Source organism: Panthera onca, chromosome B1 (genome assembly GCF_046562875.1).
Source record: "Panthera onca isolate mPanOnc1 chromosome B1, mPanOnc1 haplotype 2, whole genome shotgun sequence".
In the NCBI taxonomy this organism is placed as follows: Eukaryota; Metazoa; Chordata; class Mammalia; order Carnivora; family Felidae; genus Panthera; species Panthera onca.
In genome coordinates, this window is record NC_138342.1 from 63,990,048 (window position 1) to 64,010,060 (window position 20,013).

At 36.1% G+C, this 20,013-nt stretch overlaps 1 pseudogene; it reads right to left on the reverse strand.

Moving 5' to 3' along the window:
- LOC132692391 (PAT complex subunit Asterix pseudogene) overlaps nucleotides 1-17,218 on the reverse strand; it is a 31,759-nt pseudogene extending 14,541 nt beyond the window's left edge.
- Between the last annotated feature and the right edge of the window lie 2,795 nt (nucleotides 17,219-20,013).

Below are 20,013 nucleotides of genomic sequence, written 5' to 3' on the forward strand. Positions count from 1 at the left end.
CAAAATAATCTTTTATTACCCATTAACAAAAGTATATTTAAAACAAAAACAAATTAGTTTTCTAGAAAAATTCCAAAGGCATTACACAGGCACCAAGTTTTCTGAAAGAACCAGATAGTAAATATTTTAAGACAGTCTTGCAGGCCATATGGTGCCTGGCACAATTATTCAACTCTGCCCTTGTAGCATGAAAACAGTAATGGACAATATGTAAGTAAGTGAGTGTGGTTGTGTTCCAATAAAACTTTATTTACAAAATTACACAACTGGGTGGATTTGACCTTCAAGCTGTCATTTGCCGACCCCTGCTCTATCTTACTGTTTGACTCTAAAGAAAAAATACACTGAGGAATGTTTGTATAATTATCTTCCTGAAGTGAGATCATTTTCACATGAAGTAAAATTATTCTTTACATTAAGAGATAATTTTTATTAAATATCTGTTAAGTGAGAGGGATCACATGAAGCCACCGACAGTCTAAGAAAGGGCCATTGCTTTGGGAGAAGGGACACAGAAGGGAAGAGTCAAAGAAAAAAGCTAAAGTTGAAAGGGTCTCCAGAGGACTTCTTTTGCCTCATCCAAATAATACTTAATACCTAAACTCTTCTGAAGTACTTTAGACCTTATAAATCTTCATGGATAAGAACAAAGATAGACCTCAAATCAAAATCAAAGCTCTGCTCAGTGCAAAAGCACAACTCTGACATTACTAGGCAATGAAAACAGTCATAATCCTCTTAATCATTGTGTTATTAGTATTGGCAGGTTTGTTTTACCTGATGGTTTATTTTGTTACTTATTTGGGAGATGTTCTTCAAAAATTAGCTATCATAGCTACAAAAATTAGCAAAGGAGTGATGAATGACTTGAAAGAGCTTGTAAGAAGCGCACCAGGACAGAGGAAATGTTCAAATGGAAAGTCAGAACCAACATGTGGTTCTTTTACAACACAACTTGATTTAGATGTGTCATATTGTATATATTTTTACAGTGTCACTTTGGCTTTATGACTAAAAGGACATTTCTACCAAAGGGCTAACCTGTTTAAAAGTTCAGAAGAGAGTTTGTATTATTTTCCTCCATGACACAAGCCCTTCTGCCAGTTTAGGTCCATGTGGTAGTTTAATGGTGGCCGCAAATCGTTTGATACTCCTACTGAGAAATGGACTCTATACCCTCCCATATTCTCTGACTAACAGAACACAGTGGAAGTGACATCATGCCTGTTTCCAGGTCCAGGCCTTAAAAACCCAACCATTTTCATTTTCTGTCTCTTGTAACACTTGCTCTTGGAGTTCTGAGCTGCTGAGTAAGGAGACTCACCACCCTGTTGAAAAGTAAAAAGTCCAACTACTCTGGAACACAGAGAAGTCCTGGTACTACATGAGGAAAGAGAGAGGCCCAGCTCTCTAGCTGTCCCATCAAAGCACCAGGCACGCGGGCAAAGTCATCATGGACCACTTAGACAGGTTTAGTTGCCAGTATATTGAGCAGAAGAATCACCTAGCGAAACTGTTCCCAATTTCATGAGTCATAAAATTGTGAGATATAATAAAAGGCTTGTTATTTTAATCCACTAAATTTTGGTTATGACATAGCAATAGGTGACTTGAACAGCATCTATGAATGACAAATATCAAGAGATATTTATACGCATTCTATAGCAATAACTTATTTTGTGTTTCTTTCATTTTCTGGTTACTTTCAATAAAATACACATCCCTGGCTTTTGTCACTCCATGGCTATGGTCATCTGAGAGTTATATTTCACTTCCTAAACAATGAACCTCACTAAGAAATTTCTAAGACTCTTATTGACTCATGATTACCACTTAAAAAACAACTTTTGAAAATGTTTAAAGCCCTCCACAGAACCAATGTTTATTGGCAGGCAGATCTTAAAAATAAGCAATAGACTAAAGAGCTGAATTTAATATTAATTTCATAGCTAAATCCAACTTAATTATCTTGTTCAATGATTTCCAATCTCAGTTTTAAAACACTTTACCATCATTAATGCATTCAAGCAATCACAAAGTTCTCCATAATATCTCAAAAAAAATACATTTTTCTTTCATTCAAATTAGAATAAAAAATGTAAAATGTGTCAAACAGCAGAAATTTGGGGAAGGAGCAAATGGTGCTTTCCATGCATAAATAAAATCCTTCAGAACATAAAATAGGTACCATAAGAATATGTCATACACTTGTATATATACTGTATTGGTATTTCCACCTGGTATTCTCAGGTATGCAGCTCCACAGTACATACTATTCTCTCATGTGAGAGCAGGGAAATTTGGGGGCGCCTGGGTGGCTTAGTCGGTTAAGTGTCTGACTTCAGCTCAGGTCATGATCTCCTGGTATATGGATTTGAGCCCCATATCAGGCTCTGTGCTGACAACTCAGATCCTGGAGCCTGCTTAGGATTCTGTGTCTCCCTCTCTTTCTCTGCCCCTCCCCCACTGTGCTCTCTCTTCTCTTTCAAAAATAATAAATAAACAAGAAAAAAAGCAGGGAAATTTGTTGAATGGCTGTAACTACCTGGCTTCTCATCTCAAGACCTTCACTAGTTAACTCATGAAAAATATATATGTATATATATTAATATGAAGAAAATGTTGGTTTATAATGACAATCTTTTTCTGTAGACATTACTTTCTAACATAGCCTGGTATGGTGGAGTATTTCTCAAAAAGAGTTAAGTAGGATTTAATTCTTCAGGATTATAACATGTGTTAATTGGACTTGAAATTCCCTTGTAAATAAGTTTAGGGAAAGTTTGAAAGGAAATTGTTAAACACATTTCTTTTCCAGAATTTCCTGGGAACCTTGAATACACTAAGTTCTGTGAACCTCTAAGGGATACCACAGTATGCAACATCAAGCATAGTTGACTGTGGCATCCTTTTTTTGGAAAATCATTTTGGAAAATGAGTACGGACTAAAGCGCACTTTGGGAAAGCCTGGCAGAGTGGAAAGTTTCTGGAACTTGGAGCTCAGAGGCATTGGTTACAATCCTCATATTCCACTTACTGGCTGAGCAAACAATTTATCCACTATTAGTGTCAATCTCATCTTATGTAAAATGAGGATAATTATACATGTGCTGACTGGTACTCCACAAAGTTCTTATGAGTAATAAACGAGAAACTTTTAACTATAAGTGACTACTTCAATGCCTGGCATACTGAAGGCCCCAGTGAATAGAATGTTGGAGAAATGATCCCCTTTGAAGAATATTGTCTTTATTTTTTTTAAGGCCCTGGTGAGAGGCTCATTTGCTTATGAATTCTAGTGTTGATTTCTCAACAATCTCCAAATCTTTACCCTGCCTGAATGAGCCTAGCCAGTTTTCCTGAAGCCTCACATCTTGTGGCAACGACCATAGAATATGCTATACCTTCTGCTGAACTGAAAGTCAACTTGGTTTTGTTATTTAACCCATTTTACATTTGGACAACTAAGCCTAGGGATTTTAAAGTTAATTTCTCAAGAAAATAAAACGTGGACGTAAAACCTATCTTAAACAGAGAGCTAGTACCAGAAACTCAGGGCATGGCTTACTTAATCTCTTTGACCCTTTGTTTCCTCACTTATAAATAAAAATAACTGTCCTATAAGGAATATCATGAGGATTAAATTTGATAATACATATGGTAAATACATTTATAGTGTAGGATATAGTAATATAGTTAATAAACTATTCTATACTAGTATCAAAAGAAATTTTCATAGAATTAAATAATATTAAAATTAAAGGATCTATCATAGATTACCTACTCCAATTCCCTCCTTTTCAAGAATTTAAAAAAAAAAAAAAAAAGCTCAGAGGGATGAAGGGTGAAAGAATTTAGCCAAGGACATACAGTTCTTAGTGGTCATGTCAGGCAGGATGTAATAGCTTTCTCCAAATATTAAAAAAAAAAAGAATAGATTTGTCCTGTGTGACCCCAAGGGATAAAATCAGTGGTAAAACTAGAGGAGACTAGGTAAAGAAGAAATGTCTAGCAATCTCTGTGTTCCACTGTTGAAATAGGCTGTCTCAGGCTGCCACTTTCCCCTCTAATTATATATTGAAACTGACTTCAGGAAGATGAGGCAGGCCAGATGTATAGTTATTCACGCTCTGGGTTGAGTGCATTGGAGATTAATCATATGCATCATGGCTTGGACATGCGGTTGACACGTTGCCTGAGATAGGCCCAAACCTATGACAGAGCCAGCTCTGGATTTGTTTTAACAGAAATACAGGAGCTGTTATCTCATTGGAAGAAAGGACTCGAAACTGTAATTTCTGAACCCTTTACATAAGATTGAGAAAATGCCAAGTATTCATATCAAAGAATAGGGTTTCGAGGAGATTATAGGGAAGCTAAATTCCTTTAACCCAGTTGGTGTTGCCACTGGGTATATATAGTAGCAAGGCTCAACTCTGCTGGATGGTTAACCACAATTTCAGAAGCTGCAATTTTCTGTTATCTGTACTGACAGCCTTTTTATTTATGTGGATAATTGAAAATTGACTATAATTATGCAATCTGACAACTTCAAGACAACTCATTGAGTGTTACTCTTTAGAAACAATGTGAATTGAGATGTTCCACCCACTAGACAGCCCAAGTCATGTTTGCTCATGGTTAAAGAATGTGCCATCAATCACAATACGCCAAACCAACAACAACAACAAAGAAAGTTCTCTCTTAGAAACAATCTAGGCAAGACAGGACTGACAGTAGCAACAAAAGAGAAGTGAGAGGTGATTTGAGGAAGTAAAATAAAGTTCAGTAAAGGCTGGGATATTTCTGTGGAACCTTTTGAGAGGGGAACTCCAAGACATGCCTTCCATTTGTTCAGATCGGGACCTGAGTTTGCATATTTTGTGATTTCAGAGTATGTTCTGACTAAAACAGCAAATACACTTAGTATAAATGGTTAATGAAGCTAGCAGTAAAGTGGGCACATCCTGTTACAATGCACATAAGAATAACAAAGCTAATATTAACCTAGCACTTACCATGGGCAGGCACTGTGCTAAAACGTTATACATGAGTTAGCTTGTTTAATCCTCCTAACAAGCCTGTGATGTAGGTGCTATTCTTAACTCTGTTTTCAGAAAACTAAAATTTAGAGAGAGAAACTGTTTTCCACAGCTGGTAAGTGTCTCACCTCAGGTCTGAACCAAGGTTTTCTGACCCCAGCCTTATATTCTTCATTATTGCACAATAGTGTGCTGTATGCTGTCCTGTCCATTAACCCTGGCAACATCTGAAATGGAATCTAATCTTGTTATTTTAGTACTCCTGTCTTTGCCCCCGGAGAAGCCCGTTATTTACCACCTCGAATGGCCAGCTGAATGCAGGCCAACCTTTGGGACCTGGTGTGACTCTTCCACATCAATCCTTGGAAGAAACCTACTAGAAATAAGTTATTTCTCCAGCACGGTCATGAGAGGCCAGAGACCCACTAAAGATGATAGGCTTTAACCAGGAGAAGTGGCATAAATTGAAACACAATCAGGAAAACCTTCTAACCATTATTTCATTTGCAGAGATACTTGAGTGTGTCTCACAGGTGCTGCTAAGGAAACCGTTCAAAGGCCCAGCCTATCTGTTGCAGGTCTAAGTTTCTTAAGCCTAAGGACAGTTGGGTACAGAGCCACCATATACATGTATGAAGCAGGTGGGCGTTCAAGACACTGAAGAGGGCACCTGTACCCAAATCTTTTATCACCAGAATTGCCAGGTGGTGTGGAATTCTCACCACTACTATTACTTACTGGGATAAAGCCTCTTATATCAGAATGTAAATCATGCTCTTGAAAAGATGAATACACTTATCCTTTAGCATTCACTGTAGACCAATGAGCAGTAATGTTAGAAAAGAGAACTGGGCTTCAAGGGAATGAGACCATGGTAGGGAAATTTTGATGGAAAAAGAGAATTAGGTCACTGTGGTGTTTTCCAGACACAAGTCTGCAGATTAAAGATGATCCAAGATGAAGTTTTCAGTAATTTATGATGAAATATGAGCAACGAGGACCATGTAGTAAATTTTTAAATTAAAATTATAAATTCTGATATCATGTCCTTTTTTTTAAACGGTACTGTGTCATTTCTTGCATGAAATGATTGTGATAAAATATGGAGATTGGTTTTTTTTTTCCTTTCATTTCTTTCTTGACTTGGTAAAATAAAAACCAAGCAATTTTTTACTAACCTTTAATGTGGACGTGTGCATGTGCTGAGTGCTTCACATTCAATATTTTATTTAATCTTCACAATGACTACATGAGGAATGTACTGTGGTAATCCCTATTTTACAGATGAAGACTTCCAGCCCTAGAGGATAAATAACTTACCCAAGGTTACATGGCTGATGAGTGCCAGAACTGATTTGTCCTTTTTCTTCCTCCCATTTAGGGCAGGGATATTGGGGCCTTTGTGGAGTGATGGGTACTAAAAACAGAGAAATGAAATACAGAAGATAAATTTCACCTACTTAACTTTACTCAAGACTCCCTAGAACTTTGCTTGCAAAAGTATTTCCCCTTATAGTCAACATTTATAAACTAACATCATAAAATCCTAGAAGGCTATGGGCAAAACAAGTATTAAATTTTATCTCCTTTATTTTAATGTCTATTTATTTTTGAGAGATAGAGAGGGAGAGAGAGAGAGCATGAGTGAGCAGGGGAGGGACAGAGAGAGGGGAACAAAGGATCTGAAGCGACTCTGTGCTGCCAGTAGTAAGCCTGCACAGTGAGCCTGGTGTAGGGCTTGAACTGACAAACCCATGAGATCATGCCCTGAGCCAAAGTCAGATGCTTAACTGACTAAGCCACCTAGGCACCCCTATCCTTTTTAACAAATGAGAAAACTTAGGGGTAGTGTATGACTTAAAATTCTAAATACTTGCAAATCACTCGCACTCAGAAATGTATACTTAAAGCAAAAGACATAACTGTAGCCATTGTTGCTAATGTAGGAAAAGAAAATAGACAAAGGAGAATAAAGTCTGATCACACAAGTAAAGTATAAACTCCAATGTAGCCAGTTCAATCATCCATGACAAATGAAGAACAGTAAATAGGGAAAAAAAAAGCCTCCAGAATAGAGTTAATTTGAACTCAGTGTTTTGTGCATAGTAAACACTCAACAAATAGTCATTACTAAAAGAATGAATGAATTCCTAATTTTATATTGCTCATGACACATGCATCTTTTCTTTTGCTGGAAATAAACATTGAAGACCGATGAGGATGCTCAACCATGAGATAACCTACAAGGCTATACTTGGATTGACTAAGTGTGCTTGCCATTAAACATAGATGTGAAATAACAATAGGCAAAGATGGTAATTTGGACATTTGGACATGTAGTGATTAAGTTTTAAGAATTAGTATCATTCATGTGGCATTTTTCCAAACTATCAACATACGAAAATATTTTACATCACTGAACTTCCTTGCCACCACAAAGTCCAGTTAAGACCAGAATTATGCTTTCTTTTGGGAGGACAGAAGAGTTCTCATCAACCACAACAACCTCAGCAGATAGCTCTCTCTCTCTCTCTCATGCTCGCTCTGGAACATATGCCCAAGATTAGAATAAAGTCTAAAGCATATGTTCACCATTTCCAAATCCAAGATATTCTAAGTGGCATCTTCTGTTGGTTAGAAGGAAAATGAGTGAACAGTCAATTAAACTACCTTTTTAGTGTTGAGGGGGACAGAAACAGAATAGGGATCTGTGGCTTCAGCCCTGAGCTTCAGGAAATCCCACTGTAGCTTTCTATCTCTAAGCCAAAGAGCTAAGAAAGATCATCTAATGCTTTTGAAAGGCAAGCATTGAGGTAGGGACCTCAGAGAACCCCTCATCTACGTTGTAGACCAAGATGCAACCTATTATACAGAGAAATCAGGTACCACATTGAGTAGTTTCCCATCATGACTTAGGTTTGCATAAGAAACATGACGAAACTAAATTTTATTCCTGAAAATGGATTGAGAGACTGGTAAGTTTCAAGAGTCTTCTTCATTAATTAGGGATCAAAGATCATGCTCAACTTCCTTCACTCATGGAGGGAAGCTGAAAGTCCTGATGGCAATGCTTGAATCTATTGTTGACTCTCAGAACCCATTTCACCCACAAAGTTGAGCCCCCAAGGCTGAAAGGAGATAGAAGAAGTGAGGTTCGGACTTTCCCTTTATTTTCATTCTACACAAACCTGCCCATTAAAAATGGTGACTAGATCTCTGTCAAGTAGCTAAATTACATGAAGAAGTTCTAATGACTATCAAGCTCTAATTTCTGCTTCTGGACTCTCATTCTGAAATGGGCGTTTCCTGCAGTGTCTGCTGGCTCAGTCAGCAGTGCATGCAACTCTTGATCTCAGGGTTGTGAGTTCAAGCTCCATGTTGGGTATAGAGATTACTTGAAAGAAAAATCTTAAAAAAATAAATAAGATGGAGGTTTATGGAGCTCTATGAAGAAGTAGTATACCATGGAGGGCAAAAGCCTGAACAAGTGGCTCCCACAGTTGTCTGTTCGGGGTCAGCAACTATTTCGGGAGACCCCGGAAGTGAAAGCATTAGGCAGGTTTTGAACTTGGGTTACAGGATCTTGGAGAATTACCTTTCAGCTGGGATGCTGGACTTACTGCTTCATTTGTTCAGCAACAATGTATTAAGCACCTATTAGGTGAAACCAGGAAGATGGGATTATGGACAGTTTAAGAAGCTGCAAAGTGAAACTAGGATTTGGGATTTTGATTGATGACCAGCATAGCTCCACAGGCTCCTCTGAGTGCGAAGCCAAGGGATTCCTCACCTACACCCCTGACCCACATTTTCCTTATCCCTTCAAATGGAAATTACCAATTTAGCATCATCATTAATTTTATCAGAAGTTTTTCCTCCTGAAAATTTCTAAGCTAAGATCTAATTGCATTGTCTCATGATAGGTCTACCACATAGGCAATATCAAAGCTAACACTGTTGGGCTGTGTACTAACCAATAAAAGCTAGATCTATTGCAAATCAAGAAAGGAAGAAAAAAAAGACCTTATCTTAATTTTCTCTTTGGCCTCCAGTGGGTAGCATAGTGCTTGTTCCATTGTGGACACTTCATAAACATTTACGGCATTGAAAGAAATTCCTAATAGTGAGGGTTTTTTACCTTGGACTTTGTTTGGCTGGATGCAATTATATGCTTGATATTTTCTCATTTGAAATGTCTTTGAACCAGTGAATAGTAATACTGAGCAGCAATAGAATAACAATTGATTTATTTAACTTTTAAGCCAGGAAAATTTGCCCCCTGAGGCAGCAAAATTCAGTCATCCAGTCTACTGAGTATTTGCTTCCTTTAATGCCAAAATTTCAGCTTCTGTTGAAATATGCATCAAGAGTGTTCACCTGAAACTATTCTAAAACTATTGACTCCATAATTTTTGCCTTTTGTCTCAAAATTTTTGTTCTATTTGTAAGAACGGTGTTATGATTACCTATTTCCTAAGAACAGGTAGGAGGTTTGTGAGCTACCAATTGGATATAACTCTACATATGCAGTTACCATTACTCTCATGCCAATGATTCAATATGCAAATGTGATGAAATCAGTTGTATATTGAAAGCAACAAAGTACTGAATTTTTAAAATGATGAATTCTAAACATATTCAGATTTAAGACAATCACAATAACATACACTCTCACTCATTTGAGTTAATTTTCCCGAGAAAGAACAAAGTGGAATTATAGCCAGATATACACATGGCACACAAGAAGTCTCACTGACCACTGGTCCACTTATGGGAGTGTGTGATACATGTGAATATTATTAGTCACATGAATCACAGTGGAGAAAAATTTGCAAATTCCTGTTCTATATGCATAGTCTTTTACTGTGAATTATAATCACTTTTGGAAAATTTGCATTTAAGCATGCTACAGTGTAAGTGCCCACTATTAGAAATAAGGCAAGAGTTTCCTGATGGCACTATTTAATAATGCACCTAGCACTGACATTCCTCAGTCCCTTGTTCTGCCTTCTTCTCCATAGCACTGATCCCCACCTAACATACATGTTATATATATCTTAATTATCTGTTTATATCTTCTTTCTAGAATGTGAACACTCCGTGAGGGTGTGGATATTTCTCTTGTTTTCTACTGTTTTCCCAACCTCTAGAATAGTGCCTGGTACATAATAGGGACTCAGTAAATATTTGTTGAATGAATAGACAGAATGGGAATATTTGTTCTACTGAGCAACTCTTCTGAAGAAACTGTATTAATTTTTTTTCTGTTTTAGGCTGTCAGTTACTTTTATTAAAAGAAAATTTGGGGGCACCTGGGTAGCTCAGTCAATTAAGCGTCTAACTCTTGTTTTCGGCTCAGGTCATGATCTCACAGTTCATGAATTCAAGCCCCACATCCAGCTCTGTGCTGACAGCTCAGAGCTTGCTTGGGATTTTCTGTCTCCCTCTGCCTCTGCTGCTCCTATGTGCACATGCATGTTATCTCTCTCTCTCTCGCTCCCAAAAAGAAATAAATATTAAAAAAAAAAAAAAGAAAATTGGGATGATGAATGAAATAAAATCACTCAACAACCTAAAACACAATAGTTAGTCTAAAAGTAAAAACAGTAGTGATGGAAGAGAAATAATCTAATAGTCATTCTTTTCTCTGCTTGACAAATTGGAGAATACACTTTTCAAAGGCTTGAATATGATATATATTCCAAGAGCTGCTAAAGAAAGGAACACGTCTCAAATCAACATTGTCTACAGGAAAACTAATAATTAATTATCAGATTAGACAGCAATAATACTAAACAATAGAGTAGTAATTCTTCTAAATCAAAGAAGACATCCTTCTGAACTAAAGTATTAAGAAGGATAAAACTAAGATAAATCCATTTTAAGTGTCAGCTAGAAGCAAAAAGATTATAAAGTTTCATTTTATTTTACTAAATCTTTTTTTTACATTTTTTAAATGTTTATTTATTATTTTTGAGACAGAGACAGAGCATGAGTCGGGGAAGGGCAGAGAGAGAGGGAGGCACAGAATCTGAAGCAGGCTCCAGGCTCTGAGCTGTCTGCACAGAGCCCAAACTGGGACTTGAACTCACAGACTGAGAGATCATGACTTGAAGTGAAGTCAGTTGCTTAACCGACTGAGACACCCAGGCTCCCCTCTTTACTAAATAAAATATTAAAATTGAATAATATTAATGCTGAACATGAATTGGCTCATGCAATGTATTTGTTTATTTTTAATTAGACCTTTTAAGATAATTGTCAATTCACCTGCAGTTGTAGGAAATAATACAGAGAGGTCTCACGTATCCTTTACCCAGTTTCCCCTAGTGGTAACATCTTATAAAATTACAGTACAGGGGCGCCTGGGTGGCGCAGTGGGTTAAGCGTCCGACTTCAGCCAGGTCACGATCTCGCGGTCCTGAGTTCGAGCCCCGCGTCAGGCTCTGGGCTGATGGCTCGGAGCCTGGAGCCTGTTTCCGATTCTGTGTCTCCCTCTCTCTCTGCCCCTCCCCCGTTCATGCTCTGTCTCTCTCTGTCCCAAAAATAAATAAAAAAACGTTGAAAAAAAATTACAGTACAATATCACTGCCAGGATATTGACACTGATGCAGTCAATATATATGCATTTCCATTACAAGGAACCCTCATGTTATTCGTTGTTCTTTTGTAGTCAGACCTACTTCCCTTTATCCCCACCCCTCCAACTCCTGGAAACCTCTTAATATGTTCTACACTTCTATAATTTTGTCATTTATATCATTATATACAAAATTATTTGTCCTAAAGTTATAATATATAATCTTCTGGGATTGGCTTTTTTTCCAGTCAGCATAATTCTCTGGACATTCATACAGGTTGCTGAATATAAAAATAGCACCTTCTTTTTTATTAAATAGTTTTCCATGATACCACCACGATTTGTTTAACCATTCACGTATTAAAGGCCATCAGGTTGTTTTCAGTTTGGGACTATTACGAATAAATAGTCATGTATAGGTTTTTATATGAACATAAGTCTTCAATTCTCTGGGATAAATGCTTAGGAGTTCAGTTGCTAGGTTGTACAGTAATTGCATGCTTAGTTTTTAAAGAAACTGCTAAACTTTTTTTCCAGAGTGACTATATCATTTTACACTCCCACCAGCAATGTATGAGTAGTTCCCTTTCTTTGTATTCTTGCCAGCATTTGGTGGTATTACCATTCCCTTTCTTTGTATTCTTGCCAGCATTTGGTGGTATTACCATTTTTTTTAGCCATTCAGGTAGGTATGTATTGATACCTCATTGTAGTTTAATTGTGCATTTTCCTGATGGCTGAAGATGTTGTATACCTTTTCATGTGCATTTTTATATCCTTTTGGTGAAATGTCTGTGTAAATCTTTTGTCCATTTTCCAATTGGACTGTTTATTCTTTTACTATTGAATTTGGAAAGTTCTTTATATATTCTAGATATAGCTCTTCATTGCATGTGTGGCTTATAAATATTTTCTTTCAGTCTGGAACTTATCTTTTCATAATCTTAACACAATTTTTCACAAGCAAAAATTAACTCAACAATTTTTCTTCAATTGATCATGCTTTTGTTGTCAAATCTAAGAACTCTTTGCTTATTCCTAACACTTTACCTTTTTTTTTCTAAAAATTTTATAGTTTTAAGTTTAACATTTGAACCCAAGATCCATTTTGAGTTAATTTTTGTATATGGTATGAGATTTATCTTCCTGTATGTCCCTTTATCTCCTTTATTTAAAGTATAAATATCTTAGATATTTCCTTTGGATAACCATTCAGTATAATTTTTGGCTTCAAACATCATTCTTAATTTAGAAAACTCAAGAGGAGAAGGGAAACCAATTATATTCACTTATATTTTTGCTTACCATGTTCTTCTGATGTTCTAAGTTTCCTTCTTTTATCATTCCTTTTTGAGAACTTCCTTTAGCTATTCTCTCGGAATGGTGACAAATTCTCTTAGTTTTCATGTCTCTAAGCATTTTTTGATTTCTCCTTAATTCCTGAAGGATATTTTTGCTGGGTATAGGACTCTGGATTGATGAGTCTTTTCTTTCAGCACTTAAAAGATCTTAATACCACTTCCTTCCTTTCTCTACAGTTTCTGAAGAGAAATTTGCTATAATTTGAATTATTTTTCCCCTTTAGGTAAAGTAACACTTTTCTCTGGCTGCCTTCAAATTCTTTTTGTTTCTAGTTTTCAGAAGTGTAATTTTAATGTGCTGTGGTGTGGATTTATTTGGGCCTATTTTGTTTGGGTTTGCTCAGCCTCTTTAATCTGTAAATTTTGCCTTTTCCAAAATTGGGAAGTTTTCGGTAATTATTTCTTCAGGTTCTTTTCTAATCCCGCTTTCTCCCTCCTTTTCTTCTGATGACACAAAGTGTTTGATCTTTTGTTTTGATTCCACTGGTTGCTGAGACTATTCACTTTTTTTTTTTTATTTTTTTCTGTTTTTCAGGTTCTATTTTCCAATTCATGGATTCTTTCTTCTGTCCCTTTCATTTTGCTGTTGAGCTTATTCACTGAATTTTTAACTTATTATTAAATTTTTTTTTACAATTTTCTAAAATTACCAATTGGTTCTTCTTTGGATCTTCTTTTTCTTTTTAAGAGGAAAATAGAGAGTGTGCACAAGTCAGGGAGAGGAGCAGAGAGGGAGAGAGAGAATCTTAAGTAGGCTCCATGCTGAGCATGGATGTGGGGCCCAATCCCATGACCCTGGGATCATCACCTGAGCTAAAATCAAGAGTCAGATGCTCAACTGACTGAGGCACCCAGATACCCCGATCTTCTTTATAACCTTCTATTTAATTTTCAATATCTTCTAATTTTTCATTTGTTTCATGTGTGTTTATAATTGCTCATTAAGTTTTTTATCATGCTGCTTTAAAATCTTTATTGGATTAATTCTCACATCTCTGTCATCTTAGTGTTGGCTTCTATTAGTTGTCTTTTTTCATATGAGTTTGGTGTTCACTCATTTAATTGAGGTTCATTTATTACTGAACCTCTGAAAAAGCAATACTGGTTTGAGCTCTTCTTCATTGTTGGTAATTTGTAAAATGAAAGTGAATTTCAAAATGAAATCTAGGGTCACCTATCTAGGGTGGCTCAGTTGGTTAAGTGTCTGATTTGATTTCGGTTCAGGTCATGATCTCATGGTTTGTGGGTTCAAGCCCTGAATTGGGCTCCTGGCTGCTGATAGTGTGGAGTCTTCTTGGTATTCTCTGTCTCCCTTTCTCTCTGCCCTTAACCTTCTTGTGCTCATGCTCTCTCTCTCTCTCTCTCAAAATGAATAAATAAACTTAAAAAAAGTGAAATCTAAATATTTTTGTATCATAAGATTATGAATCTTATTTAAACCCTCTGTATTAATTAGCTATCTCTGAAACCACTCAGGCAGGAGAAGGGTGAACACCACATCCTTACAGCTTGGGGAAGTAGAAGTCAATATTCTCTATTCAACCTCTGTTGTCATCTTATGGGGACAGACTCTTCATTACTGCTGGCAGGAGAGGAATTTCATCACCCCATATGATCCCCACTGGCATCACAGGTGGCAGCCTTATTACTGATGAGTGCTTATAAGAGTCCTGACACTCCACTGGCGTCCCTCTGACACAACCTCAGTGGGGAGAGGAAAGAGTGTCTTATTATGGTTGGGTGGAAATGGAAGTCCAAACCCCCCATGTCATCTCCATTGACACTACGGAGGGACTCATTACAGGCCAGTGAGGATGAAAGTCCTGGTTTGCTAGTTGGCCTTCTCTGACACCACCTTGGGGATTGGCACCTCCTTATAGCTTGGTGAGGATGGAAGTCCTCACTCAGCCTTCACTAGTCTGGGTGGGGGAGGGACTACAGTATTTTCTGTGGTGTTTGGTACCACAGAAAGGTAGAGAAGTTTGGAAGCAAGAAATTAATGTTTGAAATGAATTTTTTCTTGCTAGAACTTTTGGTTTGAGAGAGTAAGCTTTTGCTGAGGCTTTTTTGTCTGTGTCCATTGGCATCCTGGGTTGCTTGCTTTTTCAGCTACAGATGTTGAATAGATGAGGCAAAAAGAAAACCCAGGGAACTCAGAACCATGTTGTCCTTCAGGTCCCAAAGTCCCTAGCTGGTCTGCCTTCTCTCAACTTTTCAGTCTTTTCAAGTTTGTTTTATATTGTAAGTCCTGGGAGAAATAGGGAAAGAGTAACAGAAAAAAAAAAAATCTCTACTTTACGTTTTTGGAAATGGAAACCCATACAATATATTTTGTTCCATAAATACGTCAAATAAATAAGTAGATAGTCATTATTGAATCTTCTGAAACAATGATATCTAGGTCTCTGGTGTCCAATATAGCAGTCACTAGGCATATGGGAATATTTAAATTTAAATTAGTTAAAATTAGACAAAATAAAAATCCAGTTATTAAGCTGCAGTAGCAAGATTTTGAATGCTTAAAAATAGCTACATGTTCCCAGTGGTTACCATGTAGGACTGCACGGATTCAGAGCATTTGGAACATCTCAGAAAGTCTGGACAAGGGTGAGCTAGACACTGAGCAAAATGGTTCATGATACTACTAAATGTTGATGTGAAAAAAATAAGCAGGAAGAAAAATATGAGCAGTTGGGTAAATAAGTGACCCTGTGAATTACAAGAATAGAAAGGATGTGGATTTGTTCACAAGGTGAATTTGCAAAATGGACACCAACCTGCTACCATAGCATGGATTGAATTTTTAGTGATTCTAGCTGCATAGGTCTATTCCTAAGACAATACTTTTTTCCATGAGTTAATGCAATTTGGAACAGTAAAAGCTAGTTGATGCGACAGCTGAGATTAGCATGTATTTACCATGACATTGCATGTTATGTTGCATTCAGATATCGTCTGACTTTGGCAAATGTTGGATACATTCATTCAACATCATTTGATACAGGGGATACATGTATTTTGTAGAATTCAGTTGTTTTAAAACAGTGAACTGAAATGGCATAGAGGCAACTTTAGCAAAAGAGTATAATTTCAGGGTAGCAAAGCCCAAGTAAAGGTAAAATATAGGCAAATAAAACTAAAATAGCTAAAAATTACAACGAGTTCAGAACTAGAGCTTCATGTTATTTAATTTATTTGACAATTATTTGTAAAATGCATATTATTACAGTTCAACCATCAGTTTCTCAGATGAGAAATTCTGCAACAGAGAAATTGGTTTTATTACTTATTGGAAAAGGAAGGAAAAATACTTAAGCCACTTTATCACTTCCTATTTATATCATACAGCCAACACATGTCTTTCATACCAGCCATATTGGCCCCCTAATCATTTGAAAAAATACCTTGCACTTTCTGCCTCCATGGTGAACTTACATATTTTTTCCTCATTAATTCATTCCACATATATTTATTTGGCACCTTCAATGTGCCAGCACATTCTAGCACCAAAGTACATCAACAGACAAAACAAAGATCCTTGCCTGAATACTCACATTTTAGGTAAATAAATAATAAGTATAATAAATAAATTACAAGATGAGTACTGTAGAAAAAAGACAAAGCAGAACATGTTAAAGGGGAATGAGATGAGAGATATGGGGCAGACTAAGTCACTCTTACAGGACCCATCATCACCGTCACCATCATTTCAAATACTACCTCCTTTACAAGGCCCTCCTTGATACCTTAGGTTTTTTTTTAAAGATTTTATTTTTAAGTAATTTCTACAATGTGGGGCTTGAATTTATAATCCTGAGATCAAAAGTCTCATGCTCTATCTAACTGATCCAGCCAGGTGCCCTTCCTTCTTACCCTAGTTAAAACAGATCTCTCCCACCATGTTCCTTTAGCTGTTCCTATCTTTATTACAGCACTTAGCATTCTGCCTTGTGTGTTACATATGAATACATCTGTCTTTTCATTAGACTCTGAATCCTTAATAAAGAGAATGTGGCTTATTAATCACTCTATTCCTTGCAGAGTCACACATAGTGGTTGGCTTAATAAGTGTTTGTTGAACAATGATGCCTAAATTGAACACAAATTGACAGAGGCCCAGATTGTTTATAAAAGGTAGTCTTAATATTAGGATTCAAAAATATAAATTACACATGTAAATGTTGGATGCCAATTCTCTGTTCACACTTACTTTCTTCCCTTCTGCTAACATCCATTGCGCTAGAGAGATGGTAATGTTTTGTTGGAGAAAGGATTATTTTATGCTCTTGCTGAATTCCTAGTAGAAATACCACATATTAACATGCTCAACAAATCAAGCAAACTAGTGTCATCATCAAGAACTTAAATTTGTCTTCAGAGCATTATGCATTGACCCTATATAGAGTCTACTAAATTAAATGTTCGACGTTAGAATTTTGGCAAAATAACCAACACTATTGTCTTTATATAACATCATGCTTTCATCTGAGAAAATATGACTTATGTGAAATTGTCAATCTTTATTTTTCTTCTTATTAATAAAAAACACAGAAATAATCTAGCTATATTCTTCTCAATTTCTTTCACAAAACACACGGCTTTACATGACAAGAACAAGTAGAACTTGTATAAGAAATTGTATTTCTTAAACATAACATACTGTCTTGAAAGTGCTACTATAAACAACACTCACTACCTAATAAAGTATAGTTATGAAGCTGATTTTGATTACACATTCTAAAGTATCCTACTCAGTAGGTGCGAATAAAAGACTTTCCCTAGATAATCATATAACAAAAGTACAAGTACCTCTTATGTTTTACCTCTTTTTAAAAATCAGGTTTAGAATTTAAAGATTTGGTTAGTGTCTAATTAGAAAATTTTTATAAATTCTTAGTAATTCAGATAGATTGAATTAGTTGAATTAGTGATTAGTGTAGCTTTTTCGAGTTGAGATGTGACAACATGAAATATTAATGAATGTTCTACTGGAATTGCTAATGATATATTCTTCTGATGGAGAATTAAAAAATTTTTTTAATGTTTATTTTTTTTTGAGAGAGAGACAGAGTCAGAGTGTGAGTGGGGGAGGGACAGTGAGAGAGGGAGACATAGAATCTGAGGCAGGCTCTAAGCTCTGAGCTGTTAGCACAGAGCATGGTGCAGGGCTCAAACTCACGAAGTGCGAGATCATGACCTGAGCTGAAGTCGGACACTTAACTGACTGAGCCACCCAGGCACCCCTTCTGATGAAGAATTTTAAAGAAACCTATTTTAAATAAGGGAATGTGTTTTTATTCTTAATATTTTTATTAAACTGAAAGATGCTTCTCTTTTAAAACATTTTTTTTTAAAGTAAGCTCTACCCCCAGGACAGCTGGCTGGCTCAGTAGGTAGGGCATGTAACTCTGGATCTTGGGGTCATGGGTTCAAGCCCCACACTGAGTGTGGAGATTACTTAAGTAAATAGAACTTAAAAATACAAAGTAATCTCTACACCTAATGTGGGGCTCAAACTCATGATCCCAAGATCCAGAGTCACATGCTGTACCAACTGAGCCAGCCAGGTATTCCGATGTTCCTCTTAAAGGTACTTATTTTTATCCAAAATGCTCACATAGTATACATTTCAACTAAATTTTATCCCTGATGTGCAAGGAATTACTGTAGAGGATAATCATTAAAGAAACCAAAATTATTCATTATGATTATCATAGGAAAGTTAATGGGTCATAGGTGAGAAAGTTAACAGTGGTGGAAGAGACAACATGCTGGTCTGAAGCAGAACAAATGTAAAGAATGCATAGGATGATCATGAACATGAGAAAACATGTCTGCACTGACTAGATTCAATGTTTGGCTTAGAAATTGAATCTTATGTCTTATTTCTATTTTCCTATGTGACTGGTACAACGTTGTGTGCTCGTGTATGTGTATATAAGCCTGCAATAAGTGACTAGTTAATTTAATTACTCACAGAGGACTAGAAAAGCTGCTAAAGTTACTCTTTGTCTTTGAGGCTGTGTGTAAATGTTATCAAAACAAGTGATAAATTCAACAAAAATAGAAATTGTTATATGAAATGATTTGAGACAATTTAGCTGTTTGACTTGATTTTTCAAGGTTTTGATCATCTATTTACAAGAAAGTTTAAAGTTTAAGTGGGCCAAATCTATAGTTGGTTAATCCTCTTCAGTACGAAATTTTGGCATTAATATCTCTCATAATTATTTTGATTAAAATGTATTGTTAGACACGTTTTCAAAGACCAAAGAAGTTTATGTATATGTGTAAATTTTGCATCTGGTGTCTGTCCACACAGAATGAACATTTTAGTGTGTAGTTGACTATACACACACAATGTATACTTTTAGAGCTTATAAAAAATGTGCTTGTCTATAAAAAGGATACAAATGGGGACTTAACATGTTAATAATATACAAATTTATTTTAGCTATATAATCTTTTTCACTTCGGAATTAAAGTTTTACTCAAGGGTACGAATTCCTCCTGCATTTTGTAGATGCTGTAGTTGCTACTAGTTTATCAGTAAATATTAGCTGGGTGTTGTCATGGTAAATGGGAAAAGTATTTTTAATCTGTCCACGTAAGTAGGCCCACTGCTGTCAGCAGATAAGAGAGAGAACAGGAACAAGGTATAGTGCTGAAGTCTGAAAAACTAAAAGGTCAAAAAAAAAAAAAAAGAATACTTGTACTTTAAGAGTGATTTCCTTGAATATTATTTTTAGAGCAACATACAAACAACATAATTGAAGAAGGTCAACACAAATCAATTTGCAAATTTTATAATTTAAGAAGTGGGTACACAAATATAATTTTCATTTTAGCTTGAAATATGCATGAAAGTGTTGTTTGATCTTCACCAAGATGAAAACAAATGATGAAATCACTTTCATATAATATCCAGTCACACTTCATAGAGATTTTTCTGAGGGAAGATATGTAATAGTCACTTCTCTTTTACCTTTAAACAGTAGTACAGTCAAATTTATCTTTGTTCACCTAGTCT